Here is a 13,689-nt window from a genome sequence, read left to right as displayed (position 1 = left end):
CAGACTGAAGGCCCCTCCCCAGACCAGAGGCCCCGCCCCTTGGGATGACCATTGGCAGGGGTGAGCAGGGTGGGTGGGGGGAGGATCCCAGGGTTGGACACTGGCAAGTGGGGGTTCAGGCTTAGTTCTTTGAGTGATCACAGACAAGTCACCTGCTCTTGAGCCAGTTTCCTCATCTGAGACTCTGGGGTACCTCCCCACCACAGCCTTAATTGCCCCCCATCCCTGGCCTGAATTTGGGTCCTGATTTGCACCTGCTGCTTGGCCTGAGGTTTGCCTGGCCTTCCCTGTCCAGCAGCCGCTGACCCGGTGTCAAGTTCAGAACCTGTCAAACTTAGGGTTCTTTTGGGGCCCCCCCAGGGGGGAGATGTACCCACATAGCACAGTCACCCCAGGCCCCCAAAATAGCAGTCTCAGGAAGGGGTAAGTTCCCTGTCATCCTGGGTGTTCAGGACACAAAATCCCAACTTCCGGATCCATGTTCCCAAACCAAGAAGAGTCTAAGGTGTCTTGCAACAGCAGATGTGAGTAGTTCTACAAAAGGTTTCCCCCGGCAGGCTCGGGAGGACGAGCCACCTCGTGTCCCCAGACTCCTGCATCTGCAACTGTCTGGAACCTTATCCCTAAAAGAGGTGGATTATCTGGTTCAGATAAATGAAAACCAGAATGGAGCTGGCTTGGGTCATCCAGAATTCGGGGAACTCCCTGAACACAGAGTGAGGCCCACAGGGTAGAGAGGAGAGTGGCCAAATATTCTTCTAAGATAAAATCCACCCCTCCCTCAGCCCCTAAGATCTCTCACCCACCTCTCCTTCCAGCTTCCCCTGGATCCCTGACTACTACTCAGGTACCCCAAGCCGGCTCCTACCTCAGGACCTTTGTACATGTGGTTCCCTCTGCTGAAAGTTTCTTCCCTATGACCCGCTCCTCTCTTACCTCCTAGCCTCATCTTTTCAGGAACACCCCAACTTCCTGGTTAATGGTGCCACTCCTTTTATTCCCTCTCCTATCCCCCTATCCTATTGTCTTTGTAGCCCTTGTTACTCTGAAATTTTTTATTTAGATATTCACTTGTTTGTCTGAAACTTGGAGGGCGGGGCTGGGGCAGGGCTGTGTCCCTGGCCCCAGCACATAGCAGGCATGGGAGGCCTGAGGGGGCTGTTGACTGGTGGGGACTCCTCCCTCCCCAACTCAGGGGTAGACCAAGATTCTGATGGGGGTGGGGGTGTTACTGCCTGACACTTGTTCCCAGGACCCCCTAGAGTCAGACCTGTCACCCATTTGGAGAGTCAAGCACCAGGTCTCTGTCTCTGACTCACCCTTCTTGTCCCCCCACTCTGCTCTCACATTTTCACGCTGCCTCTTTTGTCCATTCCTTCTGTCAGTCCCTCATTGTCTCTGTCTCCCTGTTTCTGTCTCTGGCTCACCATCTCTGCATCTCTCTCTCTCTGTCATTTCTTTGTCTCTGTCTCTCGCCCACCATCTCTCTTGGCTATCTCTCTGTCTCTACCAGTCTCTGACTCCTTCCCCATCTCTGTCTCCTTTCCGGCCTGGCCGGGCCCTGGGGCCACGGGGTGACAGGCAGGCCGGGCACCCTCCGCTTGTTTTCCGCCCTGGCTGGCACGGGGCCCAGCTGGGCTGCTGTTCAGGAATCCTCCAGCTGCCCTGCTCCAGCCACCAGGCACAGCCACTGGCCTCTCCTCCCAGCACATTCTGTCCCGAGCAGGGAGCCCTGGGGGTGGGTGGGGTGGGAGTGGAGGGTTCCTGTCTGCCTGTCGTTACAGGACAGTCTGTCCTAGTGGCCTTGCTCCCCACCCATGCTGCCCCCTGATGCCCCCCTCCCTACTTTGGGCTTAGATCTTCCTGAATGGGGCCCCTCTATCAGCTCACTCCTACCTCAGGGGCTTTGCACCTGCTGTGCCTTCTACCTGGAGCTCCCTCTCCCCACATATGCCCAAGACCTTCTCCCTGGCAGGCTTCAGATCACAAATCACCCCTTCAGGACATCCTCCCTGTCTCTAGGTCTGAACGCGCCTCAATTCCCCTCCTGTCCCAATGCATTTTGCTTCCCGATCTTTCCCCTTCCTCAGAGTTCTAGATTTCCTTGTTTGTCAGTATGGTGTCAGTATACCCCAGAGCCCTGCCGTATCCCCAGCCTTGGAGAATATTTCAGAGTTGATGCCATTTCATCCCAAAGCTCCGCTCGGCCTTAGCCACCTCAGCTCCCGCACGCAGCTCCCATCCCTTCAGCCTGGCTGACCAACCCCAGGCCCTGCCTCCTCCTGTCCCTGCGGCCCCAGCTGTTCCCTGCACACACCTCCCGCCACTGTCCCCTGCGCCCCGGACAGGCACAATACCCCAGCCCTGCCATCTGTCCCAGGGCGCTCCTTCCCCTAGCTGCGCCTTTCCTGATGAGGGGCAGGGTCTCACTGGGCTGCGTGTGGGGGCTGCTACGACGTACACACACACACACACACACACACACACAGAAATGGATGCACACGTGCAGAGACACAGAAAGGGGCCAGCCGACTCCGGGGCGCACAGCCTAGACCTTGATGAACACGGACCCACGTGCATGCGCGTGCGCACACGCAGAAAGCACGCCGACACCTGTCTGAACAGGCCGACAGTATTGCCCCCCTGGGCACCCCCGGCCCCGGCTGAGGGCTTGCAGGGTGTTCAGATGTGGAGGCCCCCAACTCTGGAGGGAAGCAGGTAAGATGCCCTGCACGTCACAGAGGGTGCAGGACAGGGGCTTGGACCCCACGCCAGGGTGTGCACAGACCTGTGCACACACGCGCCTCTGCCCTCGCTCCCCCGGCCCCCTCCTCCCGCCTTATTTCTGACGTTCGAGGAAGGCCAGGAAAGTCCCCAGAAAGCATCAGGCTGGGCAAGGGGCCCAGGAGGAAGAAGTGACTCGGCCAGTAGCCATCTGTGCCTGCCTGGCCGGGAGGCCCCGTGAGGGGCTTGGGGGATTCACAGAGAACAATAGAGGGCTGGGGGGCGGGGACAGGGTCCACAGGGTCTGCTGAGCAGGGTTGGGGGGTTGGGGAGGGGACGGATGGGGCATGCCTCAGTGGGTCTCCGGTGCTCTAATACCTCCCCTCTGCGGAGCCTGATTCGCAGGTGGGGAAACAGGCACAGAGAACAGATGTCTTGCCCAAGACCCCCCAGCCAGGATGGGGCAGGCAGAGGACCCCTCAGGCCTTGGTAAAGGGCGTTTGGGGGCATCTACTCTCCCCGCCTGTTTCGGTGGGCAAACGGAGCCGAGCTGGGTCCACTTTGTGGCACCACGTGTGGCCATGTGACTGGGTCTGGCCAATTAGAGCCTTTGGTGACCGCAGACTCAGGGATTGGCTCAGAAATAGGCATGTGACTCAGCCAGGGCCAGTCACCCTGGGGGCTTGGGGGCCCCTGGAGGTGATAATGCGAGCCATCTTTGCTACCACAAGTTGCCACAGAACAGAGTCCCAAGGTCCTCATAGTGAAATCCACAGACACCCCCAGCCCTGTGGAGTGAGGGTGGAGCCAGGGGGAAGGACGAGGGCTGGAGGGCCCTGGGAGAGCTTCCAGGAGGAGAGGACACTGGAGTGGGGTTTTGATGGATGAAGAGGAGTTCGCCAGGGAGCTAGAGAAGGGCATTCCAAGCAGAGGGAACAGCCTCTGCAACCACAGCAGGCGAGACAGGGCCAAGTGTGTCCTTAGCCACTCCGGGGGCTCCATGGGGCTGGAGCACAGAGAGGGTTTGGTTATTTGCTCCTAAGCGCCCCCACCCGCCCCTTAAGGAGGAGACCAAGTCTTTGCCGGCAGCTTCGTTGGCAACTGATGTTCCTTTGGCGTTTGTCGTGTAGGTGGCCTTTCTTTGGGGACCTGGATGAGGAGCCATGGTGAATGGGAGAATTGGCTTCGTGGGGCAGGAAAGCCTGGAGCTGGGTGAGGGCGGTCCCGGGAGCCCGGGGAACAGGACCACAGTCCAAGGCAGGAGGAGGCATTTCTCATCTCCCCATTTGTGAGCCCCCCACCCCTGGGCATTGTGCGCCAGGGGGGACAAGGTGGGGCTCGGGGTCTGCACTCCCAGCACCACCTCTCCCTTCCTGTGTGACCCTGGGATAGTGGCCGTAGGTCTCCGAGCCTCAGTTTGTTATCTGGAGCCTGACTTCACCATGGGATGGGGTCAGTGCCAGGCAGAGAAGCAATCCAAGGTCTGTGGGACTGGCTGCGGTGTGCAGAGCCAGGGGAGGGGGGGCTGGGTCTGTCCAAAACATTCCCTCAGCAGTTCTCGGCCTCTTTGAAAACAGGAAGCCAGCTCTCAGGGGAACCCCCAGCAGCGCTTCCTGAGCCTTCTCATGACGCGTGCTGGGGCGGGGCGGGGGGGGTGGGGAGGGGAGTGAGCACACATGCAAGTTTGCAGGCAGCCTGGAGATAAACAGAGCCCACGAGACCGTGCATACGCGTTTGCGTGTCAGCCTTGTCTGCAGAGTTGCCCTGAGGCACATGCACACGTGTTGCATGTGCTTGAATGCAGGTTTGCACATCTCGGCCCGCACAGGAAGCAAACGTGGGCTGGTCTGCGAGTCTGGGTCTTGGTGTTGGACACAGGGGTCTACCGGCAGTGGGTACTGGTGGGTGCTGGCAAGAGCTAGCTTGTGCTGGGGTAGCCTGCTCTCCTCTCCTTCCATCTGCCCCTCACTCGTCAGCCTCTGGCCCACTTGCTCTTCCTGGAGACTGTTAAATATGTTTTTACCTTAGGGCCTTTGCACCTGCTGTGCCCACTAAGCTACTGGGTCCTCCATTCCTCTCCATCTCTGGGGCCTCAGGATAATGGCCTTGCAGGTCACTCTCCCTGCCCCCACTTCCTACTTCTTGACTGTTCCCTTGCCCTTCCTCTGAGTCCTGACTCAGCTCTGACCACTTCCCTCTGCATCCTAGGGTGTGTGGGCTCCCTCTACAAATCTCAGTTTATTCTCCTGTAAACTGGGGCCAATCTTGGTGGGGTCTCACTAGCGAGAGTCACCCAGAAAGTGGAAAAGGCTGAATTTAAGCCTGGGCTGGCCAGATCTGACAATTCGTAGAGCCTTTGTCCTTGCTCACATCAAGTGAAGAAAATACCTGAATGTCAAGGACAGGCTGGGGTCACTCAGCCACAGGGGTCAGATGGGGCCAAACTGGGGCCTCCTGTATGCCATGTTCCTGGGATGCTTTTCTCCTGCTGGCAAACTTCTACTCATCCTTCAAAACCCCATCTCAAAAACCCCTTTTCTCCAAGCCAGTCCTGACACCATGGGCTGAGGGTACTTGGTGTCTGGCCATGCCTGTCCCCTCCAGACAGACCAGGGCTGAGGCCTCTCAGTTGCATAGCCAGGACCACAAGATGCTGCTGACTTTCTGGAACTGGCCAGGTACCTTTGCCATGCCCGATGCCCAGGAGGTGACTCCTGCTGCCATATCACCCTCAGGATCTGCCAAACTGTGTGATTTAGAAGGGAAGGCAAGACATTTCCACTTGATCCAGAGGCCCGTGTGTTCTGGAAACTCTCCTGCCCAGGCCTGTGGTCTTTCTGACCTTGGGTCACAGCAGCTCCACACAAGCCTGGTTTATCTGTGGAATGGACCAGAGATAGTCCAAGGCTCCAACAGTGTAATGGGGGTTTCGTGCTGGTGTCTCAGTGCTCTAACCCCAGGGAAGCCATGGGGGCTTTGAAACAAGGCTCGGATTCCATCCCTTACACACCCTCCCCAAAGCCCACAAGGTCCTGCATGGCCTGGCCCTCGCAGCCTATATCACAACCTCAGGCTCTTTGTAGTTGCTGTGCCTTTTGCTCAGATAGTCCTTCCCTCACTCCTCACAAGGCTCCCACCTTCTCCTCCTCATTTTTTAAAAAGATTTTATTATTTATTTATTCATGAGAGACACACACACAGAGAGAGAGAGAGAGAGAGAGAGGCAGAGACACAGGCAGAGGGAGAAGCAGGCTCCACGCAGGGAGCCCGACGTGGGACTTGATCGCGGGTCTCCAGGATCACACCCTGGGCCGAAGGCGGCGCTAAACCGCTAAGCCACCTGGGCCTAAGTTCAAATGTTCCCTCCTCAGAGGCCCCTGAGCCTCCCTGACCAGAGCTGCCCTATTCTCTCAGGCCCTCCCCCGTGCTTCTGGCAATTCATAATTATGACCTATTGGTGGCTGTCCTCTACCTCCCCTCTGTAATAGGAGCTCCAAAGTTGGGGCGGGGGGCACAGGGTGCAGGGGCAGCACCCCTCCCCAAACTGGGAGAGTCTCCCAGCATCATCTCTCACCCTTTCTTTCCAGAATAGGCCTAGAAGCTTCCTCATGCTGGCTACATCGGCCAACGGGAAGTGCAAGGTGAGGAGAGGCGGTGGCCCCGTGTCCAGGCAGAGCGAGCTCCTCTCTGCTCCCACAGGCTGGAGCTCTGCCTCACCCTCGGGAGAACGTCCAGCTCTTGGGCTCAGAGTTCAAGGTCCTGGCCGCGTGTGGCGGAATCTTTCCTTTTTCCTTGGCTGGATTCTTAGTTACCCTTTGGGTCTCGTCTTGGTTGCCCTTCCCAGTATTAAGTGTTGACACAGGACACATCAGCTGTCAGAGTCCAAATACTCGCTGCACCCAGCATGTCAGCACACCAGGCCGCCTGAGACTCTCCCAGTTTGGGGAGGGGTGCAGGGACGCATTTGTAGCAGCATATGAACAGCATATAAGGGAAGGGGACGCATTTGTGCAGCATATGAACCTGGTGGACCTTTTAACTCGTTGTTTGCACACTATGTGAACGGTGTGTGCACCACGGGCAACCGGCAGGATGCTGAGTGCAGTACAGAGAACAGGACCACCCACGAGCTCAGAGCAGGAGCTGATAAACTTTTATAAAAAGTCAGATGATAGGGCAGCCCGGGTGGCTCAGAGGTTTGGTGCCGCCTTCGGCCCAGGGTGTGATCCTAGAGTCTCAGGATCGAGTCCCACGTTGGGCTCCCTGCGTGGAGCCTGCTTCTCCCTCTGCCTGTGTCTCTGCCTCTCTCTCTCTCTCTCTCTCTCTCTGTGCGTCTCTCATGAATAAATAAGTAAAATCTTAAAAGAAAAAAAGTCAGATGATAAATATTTGAGGCCCTGTGAGCCCTGCAGCCACTCAAGTGCTCCCCTGAATGCAGCCATAAGCAATACGCAAATGAGCGGGCATGGCTGAGTCCCCATAAAACCGTATTCGTGAACACTGAAACTAGGGCACCTGGGTGCCTCAGTTGGTTAAGCATCTGCCTTCGGCTCAGGTCAGGACCTCGGGGTCCTGGGATCGAGCCCACATCGGGCTCCCTGCTCAGTGGGCTGTCTGCCTCTCCTCCATCTGCCTTTCCTTCAGCTCGTGCTCTCTCTTGTTCTCTCTCTCTCCCTCTCTTTCAAATAAATAAAATATTTTTAAAAATGAACCCTGAAACTTGAATTTTCATGTAGTTGTCATGTGTCACAAAATGTTTTTTTGGTATGTTTCCAATCACCCAAAAGTGTAAAAGCCACTTCTAGGTTGTGGCCAGGGCTGCAGCCCCTGGATGAGGCACTCAGAGGGCAACAGAGAAAGTATCAGGAGTCGCTGTTGATAAAGGGCCGGAACTCTGCTCCAAGGGCTTCCAGGTCAGCCAGCTAAGAATGGGACAGGGGCTGAGACCCCAGCGGTGTCTGACCATTGACGAATGACAGCTCTCAGGGCTCGATGTGTGCAACGTTAGCACAGAGCAAGTGAGACGGCTCACGAGGTGTCGGGACCCGCTTTAAACTACACCCCAGCCCCTGGCTCGAGCACCACACGGACCCAACGGGGCAGTGCTGCCCATTCTCAGAACACTGTTTACCAAGTATCAAGTGACGGGAGCCGGTGGCAGGGTATCGAGTCACAGGGCAGTCACACTGAGACTTGGGCACCGTGACAGCAACTCTAGACACCAGCTGTTTACAGTGACATGGGGCCGGCTGTTTACAGGGGACCAACTGACCTGCTTCCGGATGCCAGAGTCCAGATGGCCTGTGGGATGGGTTCCTGTGCAGGTGTTTGCCGAGGGCCCTGGGCCTGGGGACCCCTCGAGTGCGACTGCCTCCGGCACAGGGAGTGGGAATGTGGAAAGAACTCTGGGCCCAGGCAAGGCGAGGCTTTTGCTGCCTGAGGACCCCCACGCTCATACCTGCTGTTTGGAGGCAGGAATCGAGCCCTGAAGGTGTGGGGTCCCAGGGTCTGGCTCACATTCTGTCTCGGCTCAATCCTGGCTGTGCCACCTTGTGCCCATCCCTTAACTTATCTGAGCCTCTGCTCCCTTGTCTGTAAAATGGACATGACGATGGATCAAGGTTCCAGACCAAACACAGGATACCCAGTGAACACTGAATTTCAGAAAACAACAAATACTTTTTTCTTTCCTTCTTTCTTTTCTCCCTTCCTTTTTTTTTTTTTTTTTTTTTTTTTTTTGCACTTGACCTGATTTTTTTCCATGACCTGATTTTTATATTGTAGTAAAACAGGTGCTATGGAAAGGGGACAAATGGAAGCAGGTGATTTCTTCTGGTTAGCACACTCATTGCTTTTGTTTGTTTTTGTTTTTTAGGCTTTTATTTACTTATTTGAGAGACAGCCCACAGGCAAGCACAAGGAGGAGGGGCAGAAGGAGAGGGAGAAGCAGACCCCCCGCCCCGAGCATGGAGCCCCAATGCAGGGCGAAATCCCAGGACCCTGAGATCATGACCTGAGACAAAGTCAACCTCTTAACCGAGACGCCCCTCACACCATTGTTTATACTCGTTCCAAGGCTTCCAATATGATGATACTATTTCCTCATATTACCACTGCTCCGATCTTCTTCTGGAGCCTGTCAGCTGCCATCCCCACAGATTTGTCTATCACAGGATTCCTAAAGGGATCGAACCCCCCCACGCTATTCCTTGGGCATGTCTGTCACCATTTGATTTCAAACGATGTTTTCTTGTCCATAAATTGTTTCAACTCGAGAGGGTAAGCTTTGCTTATGGAGTCTATTCTGTGAGCTCAAAGATCAAAACCAATACACTTTGAGTATAAGTATATCCCAAACGTTGCATGGGATTGACTTATACTAAAAACCCGCAAAAGACAAAAACAAGAAAACGAGAAGTTTATTTGTCAAATCTGCCTCTCCTCTGATGACATCTCCCTGGCAGGAGGTAGTGAAGGTCCTGAGAGGATCTCAGTCCAGGCACGAAGGGGCTTGATGCATCATGGCACAGATGTTCACCGTCCTCATCTTCCCCAGGACCTCATCACGGGGATGAGCCCAAGTAAGGTCTGGTGATGAGCTCATAAATGCATCACGTGTCTCTGGGGAACAGGGCCTGGGTGACAAGAATGGCACCATTATTCAAGAGTTTCATTAGGAAAAAAAAAAAGAGTTTCACTAGGATGTCATCAAGAGGCTCTGGACCACAGGAAGGAAGGAGGGGGGCTCTTCATTCATAGGATGTCCCCTGCACCTGGATGCCCTGAAGAGCTCAAGGGAGTTGTTGATGATATATAAGATGATATTCAATAAACAGCTGTTGAATTCAATGTTCGGTTCCATCACCTTTTTTTTTTTTTAATTTAAAGGTTTTATTGACTTGACACAGAGAGAGAAAGCGAGCGAGCGAGTGAGAGAGCACAAGCAGAGAGACAGAAAGAAGCATTCTAAGCAGGGAGTCCGATGCGGGGCTCGATCCCAGGACCCTGAGATCATGACCTGAGCCGAAGGCAGATGCTTAGCCCACTGAGCCTCTCAGGTGCCCCTGATTCTTTTTTTTTTTTTTAATATTTTATTTATTTATTCAGGAGAGACACACACAGAGAAAGGCAGAGATACAGGCAGAGGGAGAAGCAGGCTCCATGCAGGGAGCCCGATGTGGGACTCGATCCCGGGACTCCGGGATCACACCCTGGGCCGAAGGCAGGGGCTAAACCGCTGAGCCACCCTGGGATCCCCGGCGCCCCTGATTCCATCATTCTTTGTTGAATACTTACTGTATGCAGACACTCCAACCCCATGGGTATTGATGCAGTCATCACCGTAAATGCAGAGTATCAAGTCACAGGGCAAATCTGCCAAAGGGAGACACCCGGTCCAAGGACCTCCTGAGTAGGGTCCAGAAGGGCTTTCTGGGGGAGGTGACACTTGACAGAGACCCAGAGGCGGAGCTTTCCAGGTACAAACAGGGAACAGACAATCCTAGGCAATGGGCACAGCATGTGCAAAGGTCCTGGAGTGAGAGGGAACATAACGATTTCAGGGCCTGGCTTTGTGCCACCCTCAGCTCCCTTTGAGAATTTGCAAGCTCCAGCAGATAGTCAAGGCTAAGTTTAGGATGGCCAGGGTTGCCTGGCAAGTCAGGCAGGATGTGGTGCCCTCAACCGTCCACAGGAAGAAGGACAAAAGTCTGGGCACATCCTTGGCCAGGGGGTGGGGAGAGAGGGACAAAGCGGGGGGTGCAGGTGAAACGAACAACGACCTCTGCACTGGAACTTCCTGAGCCACCTGCCTACCCAATGCACCCTCCTTTGTCCCATCACCATGGCTATCTCCCAGGACACAGGGCAGGACGAACGAGATGAGACCACATGCTGCCAAGTGGAGTCAGGATGCAGACAGAAGAGCTTTGGGGTGCCCAGTTGGAACCCTCAGGACTGAGAACCAGGGCTTGGATGGCAACAGTAGCACCCACAGTCATCATAGCTGCTAAGGCCGGAAAGTGCCCAGCTGAGCCTTGCTGGGAGCTCCCTCTAACAGCCACAAAAGCCCCAGCAGGTTGATCTCAGGTGTATCCCCATTTTACAGACAGGAAGACTGAGATTCAGGATGAAGCCCCTGGCCGAGGGCTCGCGGTGACCCCGTGGTGCGGCAACTCTTCGTTCAGGCTGCTATGACAAACACCACAGAATGGAGGGCTTACCCAGCAAACATGTACTTGGCACAGCTCTGGAGGCTGGCAAGTCCCAGGTCAAGGTGTCAGCAGATCTGGTGTCTGGTGAGGGCTGCTTCTGGGTCTGTGGACACCCACCTGCTTACCGCATCCTCACATGGCAGAAAGCAGGGAGAGGAAGCCAGCTGTCCTGTGTCTCCTTCTAAGGGCACTAATCCCATCATGGGGGCCCCCCTCATGACCTAATCACCTCCTAAAGCTTCCTGCCCCCAACACCACCCCACTGGGGATCTGGGCTTCAATTTATGAGTGTTGTGAGGACATAAACATTCCATTATAACAACACCCACCTTTCCTTTTTATTCTCTTTTGGGGCGAGAAGATGGAGGGCCAGGTCCAGGGCTGCAATCGGGGCCACTGGACCCTCTGGGTCATTTGTCTCTGGCCTCAGTACCCCTGGCTATAAAATGAGACTTTGGCCAATTGCCAATATCCATGGGCTGAGCTTCACCCCAGCCTCCTGGGCCTGCTCTGGGCTCAGCCCAGGGGGATCTTGGCAGGAGAGGTCTCTATCGCCTGCCAGTTGAATCTGTAACTCACTGTTTCCAGCTGGTAAAGGCAAATGTGTTCATTCAGTATTTGTTACTTACTGTATACCTGGGGGAGGGGTTCATCTGCAAAGGGGGCCCGATGGAGCTTTCTGGGTAATGGAAATGTATATACCCAGATTGATAGTTTCAGGACTGTGTGCCTTTGTCAAAACTCATCCAGCTGTACTCTATTGTATTTGAGTTAGGCCTTAACAGAGCTGACCTTTAAAATAGTTATATGATATTTTATTTTAAGACTGTCGGGGAAAGGCACCATCATAACAAAATCCAAATACTTTTATACAGTCTTCTGTTCCAGGAACTTGTGTTATTGGCTACAGCGATGGAAGGATGAAAAATGCTCTTGCTATAGAGTCTAGCTGTCCAGATGTGCCTGTTAGTGTTCTTCTTCTCATTTCGAAATAAAACACACCAGTATTTTTTTTTAAGATTTTATTTATTTACTCATGAGAGACACAGAGATAGGCAGAAACATAGGCAGAGGGAGAGGCAGGCTCCCTGCGGGGAACGCGATGCAGGACACAATTCCAGGACCCCAGGATCATGACCTGAGCCAAAGGCAGACATTCAACCACTGAGCCACCCAGGCGTCCCATATCCGTATTTTTAAAAATATTTTATTTATTTGAGAGAGAGCAAGAGAGCACAAGCAGGGCGAGCAGCAGAGGGAGACAGAGGCGGCTCAAGCAGGCTCCCTGCTGAGCAGGGAGACATTGTGGGGCTCCCTCCCAGGACCCTGAGATCATGACCTGAGCCAAAGGCAGACACTTAACTGACTGAGCCATCCAGGCGCCCTTAATCTGTATTTTATTTTATTTTTTAAAGTTTTATTTAAATTCAATTTGTCAGTATATAGCAAAACACCCAGTGCGCATCTCATCATGTACCCTCCTTAATGCCACATCTGTATTTTAAATCATGTAAATAGTAACGTGCTGTGTACAAAGCCTATGTGAAATACACACGAGCGTGAGCTTACATAACAGAAAAGAGATGAAAGCAGCCGAATTAGGAATGTGGGGGAGCTCACAGCCCCATGAGGGAAACTTTGAAGGCTGTGGCTTTGGGGACTCAGCAATGTGGCCCCCGGGATGGGGGGTTAACCAACGAGGCAAGGCAGCCAGGCCCGGGTTGAGCCCAGCGTGTACAGCTTTGGCCTCATTCAAAAGTCTAGCCCAGGGCAGCCCGGGTGGCCCAGGGGTTTAGCGCCGCCTTCAGCCCAGGGCCTGATCCTGGAGTCCCGGGATAGAGTCCCACGTCGGGCTCCCTGCAGGGAGTCTGCTTCTCCCTCTGCCTGTGTCTCTGCCTCTCTCTCTCTGTCTCTCTCTGTCTCTCATGAATAAATAAATTAAAACTTAAAAAAAAAAAAAAAAGGCCAGTGCATCAACCATTCAGCGGAGGTTCAACAGTATGGCTCTTCCCACTCAGACTGGAGAGGTTCAGGGGTAGAAACAGGAATTGGGGAAGGTTGGACAGGGCACCCAATCCACCTGTGAGAGAGACAGACAGTGAGAGACAGATGAGACAGAGAGACAGGAGAGAGACAAGGAGAGAGATACAAAGAGAGATGGGGGAAGAGAGATAAAGAAAAGAGAGAGAGGGAGAGAGAGAGGGTTTTGAGGGTGATTTTGATTTTGGAGCTGGGTTTGTCCTGTGAGAAGCATCTCAAATCTCGGGTAAAGAGCATGACCCTGGGATCAGCAGCACCCTAATAAGGTCAATAAGTGTCATGGAAATGGGGTCAGTGCCTCCCAGATCACTGTGAGTCTGGGGACAGCCCATGGGGTCACTGTGTGTTCTGGACGACAGGGCATGGTTGAAATTTTCCATAACACAAAGCATTTTAAAATGACCTCTGGGCTCCTGGGTCTGATCCCAGGGATGTCCAGGATAGAGGGAAATCTCCACACTTCCTGGAGACCAGCCAGAGGCTCTAGTGTGGGGGATGCTGAGAAAACTCTGAGAATGCCCCAGGCCTGAGACAGAGGCGCCGGGCAGCCTCAAGGAGGCGGCTTGGAATTCTGCTCCTGGCATCTCCCTACCATTTTGGGAAGAGGTGGTGCCCACCTCCACACCTGCCGGCAGGCACCCCAAGGCTGGAATTACCCAAGCAGTGGCTGCTCCTTCCTCACTCCTGGGGTGGTACTTGCAATATAAAGAGG

The 13,689-nt window shown here is 54.3% G+C and overlaps 1 pseudogene; it reads right to left on the bottom strand.

The window, feature by feature from the left end:
• Positions 1-8,779: 8,779 nt before the first annotated feature.
• On the bottom strand, positions 8,780-11,067 carry LOC112913172 (small nuclear ribonucleoprotein G pseudogene; annotated as a pseudogene).
• Positions 11,068-13,689: the final 2,622 nt, after the last annotated feature.

The sequence above is a fragment of the Vulpes vulpes genome, chromosome 9 (genome assembly GCF_048418805.1).
Source record: "Vulpes vulpes isolate BD-2025 chromosome 9, VulVul3, whole genome shotgun sequence".
NCBI lineage: Eukaryota > Metazoa > Chordata > Mammalia > Carnivora > Canidae > Vulpes > Vulpes vulpes.
The sequence above is the reverse complement of the archived record's forward strand: the minus strand, read 5'-3'. Positions and strand labels throughout refer to the sequence as shown.